The following is a 19,278-nucleotide window of genomic DNA, read 5'->3' on the forward strand; positions in this document are numbered from 1 at the left end:
ACTTATATACTCAGTAATGTTCCTTTAATTCTTCATGGTAGCTGCATCCAACATCTTTCCTTGTATTCCTGATTATCAGTAGTAATGACTTCTATCAATATTATTCATAATATTAAATCATATTTTGTTATCATTATCAGTAAAACATGAAAAAGATAGTTAACTTTAAAGTTAGACGAGAATCCACAAAACAATAAAAATGCTTTCTAAGTTCCTTCGTTTAAATATTTTATTCTACTCTAAGAAAAAAAAAATACCCCACATGACATAAGTAATGGTGACTATTATTTAAGAAAGATCATTTCATTTTTCTCTCACTGTTTAAAGTCAATAAAATAAATTTTATTACAGAAACTATGTGGAATAATAGACTATGATCTGTGAACAGGCAATGCTCTGAGTTGTAAGTCAAAGTTTCCCATTTTTACCAGTGAGGCATTGGTAATCCATATCTGCTGATTGGTCAAATACGCTGCAAAGCATCAGAGTAAGAGTATCACGCTGGAATTGGACACAGGAGTAGGCATTGGAGCTATCTGGTTTTGGACAAGTTATCTCACCTCTCTATGATTCAGTTTTCTCATCTCTAAAATAGAAAAATATTCCTTTCCTCACAAGGTTACTGAAAATGTTTAAATAAGAAAATCTACATAAAATACAACATAGCACCTGGTACACAGTAAGTACTCAATAAATGGAACAACTTATTGTCACTATCTGCCACTAGTGCTTTGTGTAGTATGTCAGTTATCCAGGCAGTGGCCTTGGAATCACAGTGTAGATCAGAGCTTCTCTAGCTTCCATATGCACACAAATCACCTAGAAATTGTGCTTAAAATAAGGCAGACAGATTCAGGAAGTTTGCTGTGGGGTCTGAGACTCTGTAGCTTTAACAAGCTCCCTGGTGATGTCACTTTGAGTATTAAGGGTTTTGATGACATGGATAAACCCCACCACCACCGCCTCGCCCCTCCAAACAAAACATACTCGCACACCCAGGCATAGTTAACTAAAATTCACAATATTTACATAGTAACTAAAATTCACAATATTTACTCCCTAATCCAAAATTACCTTCCCTATAAAAATAGATCTCTTCCTTTACAAATGATAAGAGCTATGAACTCCTCAGGATAATTGCTAAGTATAGAATACAATTCTAAGATAGACAAGGAGCTGCTTAACCTGGGGCGAGAACTTGGGTTTTTGAATCAGAAAGACCTGAGTTCAAACCTTAGCCTCATTATATATACTAGTGGGTAATACAGTTTTGGATTAATTACAAATCACATAAACATCAGTTTCCTTATTTGTAAAACAGGAATAACAGTATCTATCTAAAATTATAAGATATCTCAAATTACAGCTGTCTCAAAAATAATATTTACATTATGTGGCCTGACACACAGTAGGTGCTAGGAACGTACTTGCAAACATAACTCAGGCCGCTATCTGCATCCTCTGAGCGTGGGCCCTTCTCCTCTCTAGCAAACTAGCTGAAAACCTGCTACTACTTTTTTTCATGCTATTTCAAGCTGCGGGCATTTGTAATTTCCCAGGAGAAAGAACCTTATTTCCTGGTATGTTCTACTAATCCTCAAGACCTGATCTCTGCAAGAAAACTATCTGTTTTCCACATGGTTTCCTTCTATTCTAAATCCTCACAGGCTTGCTCTTTCTTCTTGCACAGGAAAGGAAAGGGACACACAAAAGGAAAGGGACAGAAGTCACTGCCATCCTTTTCTCTGTCTCTAAAAGGTCCTGAAACCACCTTTTCCAATCAGGGAAACTGCTATTGTGGGAAACCAGGCACTAACTCCAAGATAACTAACTCTCTGTATTCTTTTTTAGTTCCAAAAACTGAAATTGATTCTATTTCTTATGGAAGCTATAAGACTCATGCACATGCGTGCACACATAAGCACACACATATTTTTGTGTGGCTTCCGGTCATCAGGCAAAAATAAAATCATGCCAAGAACATCAGTTGCCCAATTTAACTGTTGCTTTATTGATTCGACGTGCTATTTACTGAGTACCTGTCATGTGGCCAGGGCTGTGGCAGACACCCAGGTGTATACCTGTGAGTGAACACACCTGGTTCGCACCCTTGAAGATCTAACTATCTCAATGACCTTCGCTAATCTCATTCCCAAAGTCAAGACATGCTTCCAGAGTTAGTCTGGTTTCCAAAGCCTAGCCCAGGGCAGAGTAGGACAACTACAGGCTGCATCTAAAAGCCACAGCCACACTGTTACTGAGCAGCCCTGGTCACAATTTACCAATCAGGTGAAAGGCATCACAGCACCCCAGATGGAACCTGCAAATAAAGGTGGTCTCTACTATGACATCAAACAGTAACCGCTCCAGCCCACCACACTGTCCTGACTGGAACGGCGTGGTGGTCCCTTGGAGACACAGATCCCACAGCAGCTTTAGTGTGGACAGTCACTTGTCCTCCTGCAAACCACCGACCTCTTCTCCCTGCCCATGCACAAACAGACCCAAAACCCATCGAAAGCTTTCTGAAGTTCTCTAGATCAATAAACTGGAAACAGTCATAGTAGTACTTCATCAGCCCCACAAGCCACACTTAATATCTTGCTGCCTATCTGCAGCTATTATACTTCACATTAATATTTAATATTTAGCTATAATATTTAAAAGGAGAAATAGATATGGTGAGCAAGATGAAGCCAGTGTCATTCACCATCTCTAAGCCTGTCAACACTTTAGTCAAGCTGACCTCTCCTCATTACAAGGCTCACTGTGCATAAAGGCAGCACTGTCGCTAGAAACCTCTTGATTAAGAATTCTTACCATGGACTGATCAGGCGGTGGCGCAGTGGATAGAGCGTCGGACTGGGACACAAAGGATCCAGGTTTGAAACCCTGAGGTCACCAACTTGAGCGCAGGCTCACCTGGTTTGAGCAAGGCTCACCAGCTTAAGCCCAAGGTCACTGGCTTGAGCAAGGTGTTATTCGGTCAGCTGTAACCCCCCTAGTCAAGGCACATATGAGAAAGCAATCAATGAACAACTAAGATGCCGCAACAGAGAATTGATGCTTCTCATCTCCCTCCCTTCCTGTCTGTCTGTCCTTATCTGTACCTTGCTCTGTCTCTCTCTGTTCCTGTCATAAATAAATAAATAAATAAATAAATAAATAAATAAATAAAACTAAAAAGGATTCTTACCATGAAAAAAGGATTAGAAAAACATAATGAGAATACATAGAAATTATATAGTCAGATAATCAGGAAACCTTCAGATGATGATTAATTTATTGTTCACATTGATGAGTGTTAATTATGTCCATGAATTGCTTTTACAGAGGCACAAGGTCTCATCATTTATGTAAACGTGCAGATAAAACGCTTGTTATTTTTCTGACCATATTCAAAATATAATAATCCTATATTAATCATAGAGAGTGCCTATAAAAAAAGAATATCATCTTGGTCACTGACAAAGAAACACTGTTCCCAGTGATCTCCAACAGGTATTGGAAAGAGGCCTACAGGTTTCTGATCATTCAAACCAATAGGTACATGTCAAAATTGAAGCAAGGCTTCAGTAAGGTGATTTTCTAAGCAGTTTGGCTTAAAATTCAGGGGTAACCACATCTTTTTCTACAGATAATAGCCTGGGTAAAAATAACCACAGTCCTTTCCACAAAGCAATCAGAAAGGGTTATTTAGCACCTAGACAAATAATTTAGGGATAATAATTCACACAATAGCTTTACTTGGATTGGCTGAACTAATTAATACAGGGTTGGATTCTTCTCAACATTCCTGTGCTTCCCTCTCCCTGAGATAATTCTGAAGAGCGGACTTGTCTTATGTTAGACAAGTGATCCCAGCAGTGTAAGAGCCACGGGCAATGGGAAACTGCAGGATGATTTTAGGTGTAGTAACACAGAAGGAATCAATATCTCTCTCTCTCTCTCTCTCTCTTTCTCTTTCTCTCTCATACCTCTCCCTCCCCCCATTCTTTCTTCTCCTCCAACCTGATTATCTCAAAAAAAGAGAGGGCACTGACTCAAGGTTTTTGGTAGGCACTATCATTCTACTCAGGATTGAGTGAACACTTTTTATTAACTTTTATTGGCTATCTCCACTCTTTGTGGCACATGACAGTTTTCCATTTAATATAGCCATTTAAGGTTTCCTTTTTAAATACATTTATTTATGGTAAAAAAAGGAAAAAACATTAAATAATAATACAAGTGGAATATAATCATGGCAACACTATGAAAGTGGTGTCTGAATGACCAATACTTAAGAAACACGTAGTATAGCAATGAAAACAGCCTGGGTTCGAATACTGGCTTCACAATTAACCTTGCTGTGTGAGTTTAGGCAAGTGACTTAGGATCTCTGTGTGTTGATTTCCTCATTTGTAGAGATAATGACAGCATCTACTTCAAAGGGTTATTGTGAGGATAAGGGGGTTATTACAGGTAAAGCAGTAAAATGGTACTTGACATTTGGCAAGAATTTCACAAAAGTTAGTGATTACTAGTAAAACTGCTAATATTTTATATCTAAGTAAATAACGATATATTTAAACTTGATCCTCTGGCCTGTGGATTATAAGGTAAGGTAAAGAAACTTCTTCATGGGCTATTGCATAGGCAAAAAAAAAAAAAAGCTCTTTATTTTTCTTTAAATTAAAAATGCAGCCTCTTGAGCATGTTTAACACCCATGTGGCCCTGACAGAAAATCAAGTGCTCTGTCTTGAATTTCAATCTGGTCTCCTTTCCTCTCTACTTACAGGTCCCAATATTTCATCACAAGAGTTAAAACAAGGCGGCCATTCCCTGTCCATAAGACACCAGCTAAAACGTGTCTCCGACCAAGTATGTGATTCTGTCAACATTCTGACGTTCTTCTGCTTGATTTATGCAGCATCCCAAGAATCGTTGTTTTATTGAGTGTTGCTCCAGTAAAATACGTTTTGCTTAAATTATAGACACTTTAGATGCAAGAAAAGTTTCAAAATCTGCTGGCATATCACTATGGTCTGAATGTTTGCATCCTCCCAATATTCATGAAATCTTAATCCCCAAAGATCTTTTTAGCCCTCAGGAAAGAGATGAGTGCCCTTATCAAAGAGCCCCTTCTCATGGGAGGACACGGGGATGTCTGGGACCTGGAAGAGGGCCCTCACCTACCATGCTGGCATCTCGCCCTCAAGACTTGCAGCCTCCAGAGTGAGACCAGAATGTCTGTTTTTTATGAACAACCCAATCTGTGGGTCTCATTATAGCAGCCCAACGAACTAGGACAGATATAAAAGCCAATGGGCATCACTTCTTTATCTTTTTCCTCATGTGATTTTCTCCACTTTGGCTTCTGGGGAAATTCTTCCCTTGGTTCATGTACAGTTGTACACTGTATGTAGTGAATCGTGAAATGTAGTGGGAAGGTCACTGTCGATGAATGCCATGTCCTCTTGACTCCGTTGACATGGGTGTTCGGACTACAGTGAGGGAGGGCAGGGAACACTTCTCAATGCTGCTGGATTACAGATCCACACGGCTCAGCCACGCTCCAGATTCACTCTCTGCGGCGAACATGGCCTCCTGAACAATGAACTCGAGTGATCCCATCTAATCCCACAAGTTATCATCCCACTAGAAACCAGATAGACAAAAAGATAGACAAAAAGAAAAAGAGATAGACAAAAAGACAAAAAGAAAAAGAGAAAAAAAAAGAACCCTGTAACTAATGTGAAGGAAAATGGTTGACAATGAGATCAATGCCGATTGCAAATGTAACAGTCATGATGCACAGAGCCAGTGACCCCTCAGAGAGGAGATGATACAATCTGGTCACTTCTGAGTATCAAATGTGCCTTCAAGAAAGAGCTATGTACGATAAATTGCCAGGGCAAGCTCTGTATTAAGAGTCCAAAGTTAATTTTTTAAATCTAAGACAGTGTTCTGGTCCCTCTCAATTCTGTGAAAATTATACCTTTCCATCTTTTATTTTTTAAATGACCGTGAACTCATATCTACAGAGGCAGCTCTTCAGCCTGACTTTGAGACAGGACCACAGCACCAGGCGCCTGGCTACAAACCTCAGGTCTGCACCACATTGGTATGTCACTTGATCACCTTGGTCAAAACATTTAAGAATGTGATTATAACAGCACTTACCTCACAGGGTTGTTGAGAACTCTACCTAACACATGGTTAGTGCCATGTCCCGTGAATGCTAGGTATTATCAGTAATGGTCATAATGTGACCTCAACATGACTTCTCATATACACTGAGATAGGCATTGCCATATGCCCATCTTATGGATGAGGAGATGACATGTTTCGGAAGGCTGTAGCATGCTCAATCTTATGAAGTGGATCACCCAAGATATAGCATCAGTCCTGCCCCAGAACGAAAGTACCATGGCAGATGACTAAAGAGATATGGGGAATGTATAAAGAAAGGTCTTCTTAATGACGATCATAACTTTGTAAAGTTGATCATTTATTCTGATATTCTATGGTACATTAGACTAGAATAATTTAATAGTTTAAAATAAGGGGATTAGATAGATAAACAGTCTCTGTTTATGAAGTTTGCTATTGGCTGGCTCAAATCATTCTCTCCTTATTTGAGACTTCTTATCCGTATTGTTTTTACTGAATATTACTTTCTCCAATAAAGGGGCCAGACCGAAGCACATTCAGGAGTCTGTATATTCTGATGCACATGAGCCCACTGAAGACTCTGAGGATTATTAAGATAACTTATATAGCAAAAGCTACTTTTTATTTTTCTTAAGTGAGAAGCGAGGAGGCAGAGAGACAGACCCGAGGCATGTGCCCCGACCCAGATACGCTTGGCAAGCCCCCTATGGGGCAATGCTTTGCCCAACTGGGTCCATTGCTCTATTGCTCGGCAACCAAGCTATTTTAGTGCCTGAGGAGAGGCCATGGAGTCACCCTCAGTGCCCGAGGCCAACTTGCTCCAACTGAGCCATGGCTGCAGAAGGTTAAGAAAGAGAGAGAGAAAAAAAGGGGAGGGGGATATGTAGAGAAGCAGATGGTCACATCTCCAACCAGGGCAAAAGCCACCTTTTATTGTTAACTCTAACATGTCTAAATTTTAAGCCAAGGCATTAGTTTACAATTCCAAATGTAGCACAACAGCTAGTTATCACTCAGTCTCCATTCTTGTCTTCACCGTAAGACAGCCTCAAGTGTGCTCAACTAAAGAGCTCATTGCCACGTTCTCTTACAGTTAGGTATGACCATGTGACTCTGTACTGGCCAATGAAATACACACAGGCATGTTATAGAGAACTCCCAGAAAGCCTGCAGAAACTGAGGGGGCTGCCTCCACAAAGAGAGTGTATTCCTTCTCTCTATTCATGGACTGTAACATGATGGCCCTAAACTAAACTGGCCCCTGAGCAACCCTGAAAACCTAAGTTGCATGATTACGACGGTGAGAGAGAAGAAACCTGGGCTCCCACCTTACCATAAAATCACGGTGTGCCTAACTGAATATCTTTCCCATGCCCTGCCATCTTGTCTAAGTCCCTGTTACCTTTTCACATTTTTCTGTTATAAATAGTCAACACTCATCCTAAGTGACACATCAAACAAATAAGGCTCCTCAGAACACACTCTTAAAAATCCCTGACCTGACAGCTTCCTGGACTTCTCATTAGTACCATAAACCCAGTTTGGAAAAAAGTATTCTTTTCTCCAGAAAAGCAGGCATTATCTTTATTTAGATATAAAGAAACTGTGACCCAATTTGCTGTTCTCCAGTAACAACGATGAACACACACTTATCTGGACTATCTAGACACCTACCTTGCTTATGGGGCTTGGGCTGATTATATTAATCATGTCCTGATGAACAGCAGAGAAGCAACGATTAGAAAGTGGAACTACTGAGTGAATTCCATCTATGCACCTGGGCCCCTTACTGCATCATTCAGTGGGTGAAAATGTACCACGTTTCCCATTTTGACTCTTCCTTGCGGCTCCTCTTTAAACAGCCAATTAGAAAGATATTTATTTGTTTAGGCTTTTCCTCAGGGAACTCCTGAAATTAAACTGCTTTGCCAACAAGGCCAGGAAAACAAATCATTTGTGTTGCGGCTGGGCCATAAGGCTCACATCGTAAACACAGGCAGCGCCTGCTCGGCTTTGCTCTCACAGAACCATTTGGGGGAAGATTTTCATGGCAGCAGCTGAAATGTTTCTACCAAAACAACACCTACACTTCGCTCGAGTTATTTTCGGAGGAGGTTTCCCCTACTGCTGTTTAAATTGTTAAAATGTGTCCTTCAAAGCGTAGGCTCACAGGAGTCTGGGGCTGCAGCCCCAACTGGAGAACACAGTGGCTCTTTCTCAACTGGCAGACCTCGGGCAGATCACTTAACCTCGCTGACCTTGAGTCCTCACCATAAACACAAACAGCAGCACCTTAAAGAGACATCCTTAGAGAACTGCTGAGATAATGCATGTTTAGCACTCCGAAAATGTTTAGTGCTCCAAAAATGAAAGCCGTATCAACTCATCAAATTTGACGTGAAATATCATGAATACTGCAGAAAATAATGATATAAGAATCTATGGTAAGCTGCTTTGATGATACCACATATAGAATAATGTAAAAGTACAAATGCTCAACAGTCTATATGTAGAAGCAATAGAACTTTGTTCATCTACAGGCCACTTAATGCTACTTTTCTCCACTCTCTAGGGCCGGGTCATGGACAGGAAGTCAGTACAAGCTCTCTGAATAGCTAAACTAAACATGATAAAGTCCACTTACTAGAACATCTATACCATTAATAGTGATTTAATATTGTTGAGCATCCACAAGAACAAGGCACAAGGACACACTTCATGGGTTAAGCGTTTACCTTTCACAACTACTCTGCACATGGACATGTGTCATGTGAGGAGCCACTGCGCCACCTCACCCGCAGGTGTTGTAAGTACCAAAGGCTACAGAATCAATATTAATATTTTAAAAGGCTTGAAGAACAATTTTATTAATTTGGGTTAAGGTGTGTAGAGAAATTTTGTGAATAATCTCTGTACTGTGTGATTGGCATAAAACCAGAATGGCCCTTGGCATTGTATTGTAAATGCAAAGGGAAGGAAAACATGGATTCCCTGACATTCCACCACACCTGTGGGGAAAGGGGTGAATGGTTAGCCAGGTGCAGGAAGAGACATCTTTCTGCCATTGTGTTGACTTGTAAATTTTGTTTTCTCCAAAATGATGTATGGCTTGCAAATTGAACATGGTCCTATCATGTTAAAGGACATATGACTATAACCAATGGTAGTAAAGGGTACTTAATTGCAATTTTTGCTTCTGTACTTCCCACTTGCAAAACTATAAAAACTAAGTAGAACAAAGGGCCAGCGTGCTCTCTCTCAGATTTCTGTTGGAGTTGCTGCCACTTAGCCAAGCTAGACAATAAAGCTTTGATGTGTAATCGACAGATTTTGTTCGTGTCTTCAACGTTTCGAGTCCCTCCGGATTAGGCTTAACATCATGGACACTTCAATGCGATAATGACCAGACCCACTTCAGGGCTGAAGAGCTTATTCCCCTGATTTTGCAAGTGCTGCAGGCAAAATAAAGAAAACTGCCTTCCCTCTGCTGGAGGAAGCTGCTTCCTCCAAGGCTACGCCCTCTTTCCAGGGAAGCTACCTCAGTGGTCAAAGTCAGTGAATAAAGGCCCAACCTGCTTAGAGCTCCCCGTGGGGTTGACTAAGGCCTCTGTTACGACCCTCTGCCCAACCCTGAATCCTTTCTGTCCCCTCTTAAGAGACAGCATATGTACTATAACTAGGTTCACTCTTTAAATGAAAAAAAGTGGATCTCAGAAAGGTTAAGAAACTCTTCCAGAGCCATGCATCTCTGGATGGAAGGACTAGAATTGGGACCCAGGCATTCAGAGGCCCTAATGCTCAGTCAAGTTTGCATTTTCATGACCAATAAAGCAAACTGGGTCACCTGGCTATTGTCCTCACAGTGGACTGCAAGAAGCAAATCAGGAGATGAAGAGTTGCAAGACAAGGCACCTCAATCAACTGTTATCAGTCAAAGACACCAGGAAATAGAAGCTACTCTAGACCTTTCAGACCAAGGGGCTGATTACAGAGTGATAGAATGGCTGAGAGGCCACAGAGAGAATAGGGTGGCGGCCCAGAGACTAGAAACTGTGCAAACCTGGCTTGCCAGGCAGAAGGGGTAATAGAAACAAGTGATGTTATCAGAGCCCAGAGACTGGGGCCAACTGGACAAGACTAGGACAACAGCACAGGTTGCTACAGAGACACGAGAAGTCAGGTGGGGCCAGAAGCTAAGGAAGAGACACTGCTCCTTCTAGAGATACCAAAGAAAGCAGAAAGAGGTAAGGAGAAATAATACCTTTATGTCGCCCCTCGGACACCCAAGTGCAAGGGAGCCTGGGAAATATAGTTTCCTATATCACAGAATAGCTCTAAGAACAAGTCTGTGTTAAAGCAGCCCCCAAATACAGCTGCTCAACTGACAATGAGGAAGTATAGAGAAACACTCTGAAAGTACAACAACAAGAATTAAAAAGGCCAATTTGTCAAAACTTAGTGTCATGGCAAGGAGTCCTACATACTCCAGCAGTCCCTACGCAAACAATAACAGGAGTAATAATGCCTTTCACTTATAAGGCGTGTTGCTATATTACTACTCAAGTTAATAATTGGTGTCTAAAAGGAGGATGCTAAGAAGTTTCAATTATTCTCTGCATAGTGAATCTGGGAAATCTATGCTATGTTCTAGAAGGATTCCCATCAAAAAAAAAATAGTGAGTGTACTTGATTGAGTATAGGACAGTGTCATAAGCAAAATCTCACTTGCATAGAACACTCTGCCCCCCACTGTCGGCTAAATAAGGTATTAATGCAGCTTTGCATCCGGATGGCCAAGTCTGCCTTCATGATTTTATCTGCTGTTTGACAGAGTAGGAGCGAGAACACAAATTCTTGCCCTCTTCTCAGAAGCCCGCTGCCAACTTCTCTGATGCGACAGAAATTCTTGGGGGCAGGGAAGGAGAAAACGGAGGAGAGAAAAAACTCAAAAAGAAAACCGATATCACTAAGAATCTCCAGTCAGTGCTGGCTTCGTGAGCACAGATGCTAAAATTGGAACAATGCAAGGCTTAGCCCGGACCCTGTACAAGGATGATGGGCAAATTTGTAAAGCCTTTCATATTTTGCTTTCCTTCTCTAACGTTCACAGGTACAACACAAAAGCTCCAAAAGGCGAAATGGCTAATGCAACTAAGGGCACTTTCTGCTTCAAACCCCATTCCCAAATTACCTTAAAAAAAAAAAAAGAATCTCTAATCACAATATTCTGCAACCATTCAATGTTTTGCTCTTCCAAAGACATCTAACATATATTTTTAAAAATTATTTAGATTATAGACCCTCCAGAAGGACTGCAATTTGTTTACAAATAAAGATCATAAATATATTTCAGTTTTTTCCACTTCCCCACCTCAACAAAACTTGTTGAAAGTACAGTGGTACCTTGAGATACGAAGAGACCAACATACGAATTCTTTTTAAGATACGAACAGCAACTCGGTCCGTATTTTCTGTTCAAGATCTGAGCAAAATTCCGAGATACGAGTCGTGATTTGGGAAGCTGCCGCTAGTTGGCGCGTTGGCGCAGGGGTCCAGTATCGGCAGTTTGATATACAAGTTGACTGACTTACGAGCTCGGTTACAGAACGAATTAAATTCGTGTCTCAAAATACCACTTAATTAAAACCCAAAGGGCTTGAGATAGGTTCTAAATTAGAGGCTTAGCTTTGCTTCTAGCTACCTGCGTGGATTTGGGCTAAACAATTAACTACTCTGGGCCTCTATTTCCTCATTTCCAACATGACAATACTGAACTAGCTAACGTTCACAATCCTTTCAGCCCTGACATGATTCTATAGAAAGATAATAAAAGTCCTGTACGAAACCAAGTAACTTCCACTCACTCAACATCGCTCAAGCATCTAATTGAGAGACTGTTGATCAGAATTAAAAGTACCATCTGGCCCTGGCCGGTTGGCTCAGTGATAGAGCGTCGGCCTGGCGTGCAGAAGTCCTGGGTTCGATTCCTGGCCAGGGCACATAGGAGAAGCGCCCATCTGCTTCTCCACCCCTCCTCCTCTCCTTCCTCTCTGTCTCTCTCTTCCCCTCCCGCAGCCGAGGCTCCATTGGAGCAAAGATGGCCCGGGCGCTGGGGATGGCTCCTTGGCCTCTGCCCCAGGTGCTAGAGTGGCTCTGGTCAGGGCAGAGCGACGCTCCGGAGGGGTAGAGCATCGCCCCCTGGTGGGCATGCCAGGTGGATCCCATTCGGGTGCATGCGGGAGTCTGTCTGACTATCTCTCCCTGTTTCCAGCTTCAGAAAAATACAAAAAAAAAAAAAGTACCATCTGTGGCCATTATATAGAGAAATTTTGACCTCATCCTTGCTCAGTTGACTGTGATCTCACCCAGAAATTCTCAAGTTGGGTTCTAGGGTAGTCTGACTGCAAAAAGAGCCTTACCCTTCTCCCTCCCTTTATTACACTCCCTGCCATGTAGTGCCATCTGTGACCTGCCATGTGACTCCCTGTGGCTGTGATATTAGCCAACATGACACAAACAAATGCTTTTAAAATACATGCAGTATTGGGCTTACCCTCATCCTTGCTCCTTTGTGATGCCAGAAAAAATACTAGTCCAGCATGCTTGAGAATGAGGGACATCTATAGCAGGGACCAGTCACCCCAGTCTTCCCAGCTAAAGCCAACAACCAACTGAGCCCCAGACACATGAGTGAACCCAGCTAAGATCAGAAGAGCTACGTGCCCAACTCACAGCTGACCACAGACACGTCAGTGAGATCAGCTGAAATCAGCCAAGCCCAGATCAAGACCTGCTGAACCCCCCCCCCCCCCAAACTGGTAAGCTAAATAAGTCATTATTAATATATTCCACTGAGGTTTTGTAGTTGCTTGTTATGCAGCATTACTGTGGCAAGAGATCATGAATACACATTCCTTGGAACACTAATCTGCAGCCAGACTAAAATGACTATTTCCAGAACAAATATTCCTTAGCAGTGAAACAAGTTTACAACATACTGCATGCCTTCAATTTATCTTAGAGGTTCCCAACACACATTACTGCTTTCAAGACTTGAAGAAGCCCCACAGTAAAGAAATCTATTTAACTTGATCTAACTCATGTTTTCCTTGACCTCTTTTACCAAAGGCCACCATGTATGATTCACTAATCAGATTCTCCCCCCAGCCTTAGATCCCAAATCTGGGTTGAGACTCTGCCAACCTTCTTGCTAGTCAGGCCATGCATTTTGTTGGTCTCCTCCTAGACAGTTAATGGGCCCTTCAGCCACAAATGAAATAAACAAAACACGAACCTTAAAAGTACTCTGAAATCACAAAAGCTTATATTGTTTATAACCAAAGTTTAATTAGAAATGAAGGGGGATGTTCCACAAATAGATGAAACCCATACACTGCCTTCATCTATTTTCATTTTTCTTTGCTATTAAAACTTGAAAGAAAAAAAAAAAGAAGAAGAAAACCTAATGCTACCTTTGCCACTGCCTCCTTAACATTCTTCAGAAGCTCCCAGAATGCCATCTTCTTACCAAGGTTCACAAGCCTTTGATGATTGGGGCTCTGAATCCTTATCCATTTCTGCTCCCATCGCCCTTTCTCCCCTCAGTCTCAGGTATACATGTTATCCATGCTGACGTACTTCCAATTCCATCACATGGGCCATGAGCTGGTGCTCTAAAGCTCTCCAGCGTTCGATCCTATTTCATGTGAACTTGAATTGTGCAGCTTTGAAGTAATGTGACATAAAAGCATTAATATAATCTCACACTAATTTTAATCGATGTTAAAATTCTTCAAGAATTATAGTTTCGCCCTGGCTGGTTGGCTCAGCGATAGAGCATCCACCTGGCATGTGGATGTTTTGAGTTTGATTTCCTGTCAGGGCACACAGGAGAAGCAACCATCTGCTTTTCCACCACTCCCCCTCTTCCTTCTCTCTCTCTGTCTCTACACTTATCTCTCTCTTCCTCTTTTACAACCATGGCTCCATTGGAGCAAGTTAACCCCAGGTGTTGAGGATGGCTTCATGGCCTCGTCTCAGGTGCTAAAAAGGCTCGGTTGCTGAGCAATGGAGCAGTAGCCCCAATGGGCAGAGCATCTCCCCCTAGTGGACTTGCCAGATGGATCCCAGTTGGGGCTCATGCAGAAGTCTGTCTCTGCCTCCCCATTTCTCACTTAAGAAAAATAAAAAATAAAAATAAATAAAAAGAATTAGTTTTGAAGCTGCTGAGTGGAGGGAACTCTAAACTCTCTTTATAGAGTAGCCACAGGGTGGCGCCATATTAGCTACTAAAGGGAAATACCCACCATCACCTGTCCTAATTATTTTTGAATTATGGGAATTCTGAATTTGCAAGGACTTCAGAAACAAAACTCACATAAAAGGTGACCTCTAGGACATGACATTTATTGTGCTAGAAATTCCAACTTACCTCCACACGGAAGCCCAAACACAGAGAGTTCATCCAGCTAACTTCAATTTATCTGTCATGTGTCAGTTGATATATTACTTCTTTAGGGAAACTTTTGCCCAAAACCGCCAAAACAGGTTGCAAGGTCCTCTCATGATAGAAATAACATATTTTAACACTTTCCCCTTTATTTTTTTTAATTTTATTTTATTTATTCATTTTTATAGAGGAAGAAAGAGGATAGAGAGACAGAGAGAGAGAGAAGGGGGGAGGAGCTGGAAGCATCAACTCCCATATGTGCCTTGACCAGGCAAGCCCAGGGTTTCGAACCGGCGACCTCAGCATTTCCAGGTTGACGCTTTATCCACTGCGCCGCCACAGGTCAGGCCACTTTCCCACTTTAAATGCCTATTATTTCATCTGCTTTATGGGGAGGAATCCTAACATTCCATTCTAGACACAGAGCCCAGTATAATGCCCGGCTCATAGGAGCTAGTAAATGTCAGATGGGTTCAGGCATAGGTGTGTGGGAGGGTGGATGGATTGATGGACAAACAGATAGGAAATAGTCAAGTAGGATAGGCCACTGAAGACAACATGGCTGATTTTCACATCTAGTCTCTCCTTATCCTTTCCCTGACCAACCTCAAGAAAAGATAGCTACAAACAGTAGGCAACAGTAGAAGAAACACAAGAAAAAAGAACCATAATAATCACATCAGCTGGATAAGAGTGATGATCATTATGAGTTTGGTATTAATGTAGACCAGTTTTTGAAGTGAGAACATTATCAAAACTATAAAAGACAATGAGAAAATAAAAGTAGGACACAATAGTGTCTTTCTTTTGCTAATCACAGAAAATCTGCTGAAGATACATCTGTTATTTTTTGGAGACAAACACATTTCACTGATTTCTGAAAGTGAAGGATTCCCTCCAAGAATTGTGCTATGTCATGACTGTGACCTTGCTGATGTAGCAAAAATATAGGGAGGGTTTTCTTCAGAGCTCCATGGGATCAGATCTCCTGCTTACCATCACAAACCTCACTGGAGAAATATTTTTGTTTCTCCTCTGCTTTCAGCCCGGACACCAAGTTTACTATCTTGGTTACCCCATGAGTTGTCTTCTCAATGGAGACAGAAATAAGTGAAAACACAGATAAGACATTTTAAAACCAAAAAGGCCTTGTCTCCGATGTTTCCTCTCACATGCCTTTTGACCCCAAACCAAACACTCAATGGCACTTTTCGGCAGAGCTAGGAAAATGTGCCACTGATAGAAACATCCTGCCAACTGACACCAGGCCGTAGCCTCAGGGAATGTCACAGGGATGACCTTTTGGCTATGTATGTGTACAGCCTTGTTCTCAAGGCTTTAATTTTACTTGAACTTTCTTTTGACCTCTTAGACATGGTTTTTAAAAACAAGGGCTACACAGTATTTTCCTAAACTAGAAAAATCCAAAACAACTTTCTATAGATTATTTCAACCCTGAAGCTAAGCAAAGGCCTAATCTGCTGCTGATGTTTTTCAGGTGCCACATTTCTCTACTGCCTGAACGTCCTAAAACAGCCCCACCTAAAAACAGAAATGAGAATCTGGCCACTTAGTTGTGTCATCCACAAACCACGTCAACGGTGGCCACAGAGAACACTGTAGTGCAGGGGTCCCCAAACTACGGCCTGCGGGCCACATGCGGCCCCCTGAGGCCATTTATCCGGCCCCCGCCGCACTTCCAGAAGAGGCACCTCTTTCATTGGTGGTCAATGAGAGGAGCATAGTTCCCATTGAAATACTGGTCAGTTTGTTGATTTAAATTTACTTGTTCTTTATTTTAAATATTGTATTTGGTCCCGTTTTGTTTTTTTACTTTAAAATAAGATATGTGCAGTGTGCATAAGGATTTGTTCATAGTTTTTTTTTATACTCCGGCCCTCCAACGATCTGATGGACAGTGAACTGGCCCCCTGTGTAAAAAGTTTGGGGACCCTTGCTGTAGTGGGTACCCCAGAATCTCAGCCTCAAACGCGTGGTAACAGCCCTGATTCTTGGAGCAGCTCTGTCCTTCGGAAGCTCGTTAAACTTTCAGGAATTCATTTCTGCCTCCTCCAGCCTCTTTTTCTGCATGCATTCTTTCATGACATTTGCATTCCCCGGGAAGAGATAAAAATGACACCAAATAAAACAGAAAGCAAACTTCAAACTTCAGGGAGACCTCTCAAGTAAATGATCCCAAATAAAGGGTGATTTCTTCGCTTTGTTCTTCCCTTTCTCTCATAAAGCCCCCTACAAAGTGAGTGAAATACCTCCAAGTGGCTAATTTACACAAAGTATCCACCAGGGAAGTAAATCCAGATCCCTTCTGTGGAAGGGAGCCCTGGTAGCTACATATTCCCTGAGACCATCGCCACCAGGACTCCCAGAAGGCACAACTCAGTTCACCCTGTGTTTCTTGCCAATGCTATTCCCTAATTGGCCACGAATAGTTACAGTCAGCCCCAGTAATTTCTGCACCCTGGATAGTATAATCTCCTAAAACATCAGCTGAGAGTTTAGGGGCCAACTTTTTAAATAGCATCCAATGAATAATCTCAGTAATAATGAAAGAACTGCCCAACTGCTATGTGAATTGTGAAGCCCAAAGTGGGAGCTCCGCTAAGTGAAGCAAAACTATGCTTCCACCACCTGTCCCCCCATCGCCTTCTCCATGTTCCTTCAGCAATGGAAATTCTGCAACTGGATAATGTAAAATGTGCGCTAGTAGCATCTCAGATTTTGATCACTTAGTCACCATTTACTGAGCACTGACTATCCTGGGATATAAAGTTAAAAATGATTGACAGCTAATCTCAAAAGAAAAAAAGAAGCTTCCCATGGAATCAACTCATTCACTCAAGAAATGATTGCTGCACCTGACCAGATGGTGGCACAGTAGATAGAGCATCGGACTGGGATGCAGAGGACCCAGGTTCAAAACTCTAAGGTCATTGGCTTTAGGACGGGCTCACCCGGCTTGAGCGTTGCCTCACCAGCTTGAGCGTGGGGTCGCTGGTTTGAGCCCAAGGTCACTGGCTTGAAGCCCAAGGTTGCTGGCTTGAGTCCAAGGTCGCTGGCTTGAGCAAGGGGTCACTCACTCTGCTGCAGCCCCTTGGTCAAGGCACATATGACAAAGCAATCAATGAACAACTAAGGAGACTAAGAAGCTGCAACAAATTGATGCTTCTCATCTCTCTCCCTTCCTGTCTGTCTGTCCCTCTCTCTGTCTCTCTCTCTCTCTCCCTCTCTCTCTCTCTCTCACACACACACACACACAAGAAATGATTACTGAGTAATTGGCATTGTTCCAGGCACTGAGGCACTGAGGGTGTCACAGGGAACAGTGTGGACAGAAATCCCTGCTCTCATGGAACTTTCATTCAGGAAGGGTAAAAAGTTAGTAAGTGGTCTAGGTACTAGAAGATACTAAAGGCTATAAGCAAAAAGGCTAGTGGAGGGAAGGGCTGGGACTACAAGTCAGGTGGGGCCAGTGCTGGAGGAGGGAAGGACCCGGATATAAGTTGGAGGGGCAATGTTAAACAGGAGGTAAAGGAAGGCCCCCACTGGCAAAGATTTGAAGGAGGTGAGCAAACGTCCTACAGACCCCGGGAAGAAGAACATTCCAGGCAAAGGGAGACCATGCAGAGGCCTGGGGGGAGGCACGCCCGGTGTGTGTATAAGGGACAGCAGCTGGGTAGGGTGGCCTCGGAATGAACAAGGGAGAGTAGAACAGATGAAGTCAGAGATAGAGAGCAAGGGATGGTGCCCGGCCCTGCAGGCCTGTGTGAGAATTTCAGCTTTTGCTCTGAACGCAAGGGGAAGCCATTAGACTGGGGGAAGAGAGACATAATCTGACTTAGGTGAAAAGGAGAGACATAATCTGACATGATTAAAAGGAACACTCGAGGTGCTGTGTTGAGGACAGATTACAGGTGGGCAAGGCCTGAAGCAGGTGGACCAGCTAGAAGGCTAAAGCGAAATGCACATGAAGGAGGAGAGTGACTGGCACTCGGGCAGTGAAGAAGGTTCAACTGGGGTCTGCGTGCAGAACAAACAGAATTTACTGACACCTGGATGTCAGTATTTCAGAGTAGTTCTTTTTAAATTTTTCCTACTTAAAATGTCTGTAAAGCTCCAAATTTGTGTTTTCTGGGTTTATTTAATGTTCTGATAATATACTAATTTACATCTCCAACTTTTGTCTTCCAACTGACCCCAGTAATGTGCTTCTAAGATATTTCGCTAACTTATCTTCATTCAAGCTTAGCATGCCGACCCACTCCCAGTCTCAGCACTGGTGAGCACGGAACGAATGCTCCATTCACGCAGGCCCAACATTCCTCTGTTCCTGGCTTCTCCATCTTCCCTTCTGTAAACCCCGACATGAAACTCCACAAGTTCTTCCTCGAAACCCTCTTTTGTACACTTCTCTCCCTCATAATTTCACAACTGTGCCTCCCCTCTGGTGCTAATCACAACAATCTCCCAGGGGGTCTCCCTGGCTCCAACTTCTTCATCAAGACTACCTCGCCAACCGCCATCAAAATGACCACCTTGCCAAACACCATCAAAATGACCACCTCACCAACTGCCATCAAAATGACCACCTCGCCAACCGCCATCAAAATGATGTTCTGAAAGCACAAATTCTGTGATGTGAACTCACAGCTTT

General features: G+C 42.4%; 1 protein-coding gene and 1 non-coding gene across 7 annotated transcripts in view; one reads left to right on the forward strand and one right to left on the reverse strand.

Annotated features, from left to right (window-relative positions):
* Positions 1-19,278, reverse strand: part of PLCB4 (phospholipase C beta 4) — a 385,287-nt gene that overhangs the window by 287,438 nt on the left and 78,571 nt on the right. The gene's annotated exons all lie outside the window — the stretch shown is intronic.
* Positions 11,141-11,244, forward strand: LOC136407328 (U6 spliceosomal RNA). The gene has a single exon (XR_010751876.1). It is a non-coding gene; the product is annotated as a U6 spliceosomal RNA (small nuclear RNA).

The sequence above is a fragment of the Saccopteryx leptura genome, chromosome 5 (genome assembly GCF_036850995.1).
Source record: "Saccopteryx leptura isolate mSacLep1 chromosome 5, mSacLep1_pri_phased_curated, whole genome shotgun sequence".
NCBI lineage: Eukaryota > Metazoa > Chordata > Mammalia > Chiroptera > Emballonuridae > Saccopteryx > Saccopteryx leptura.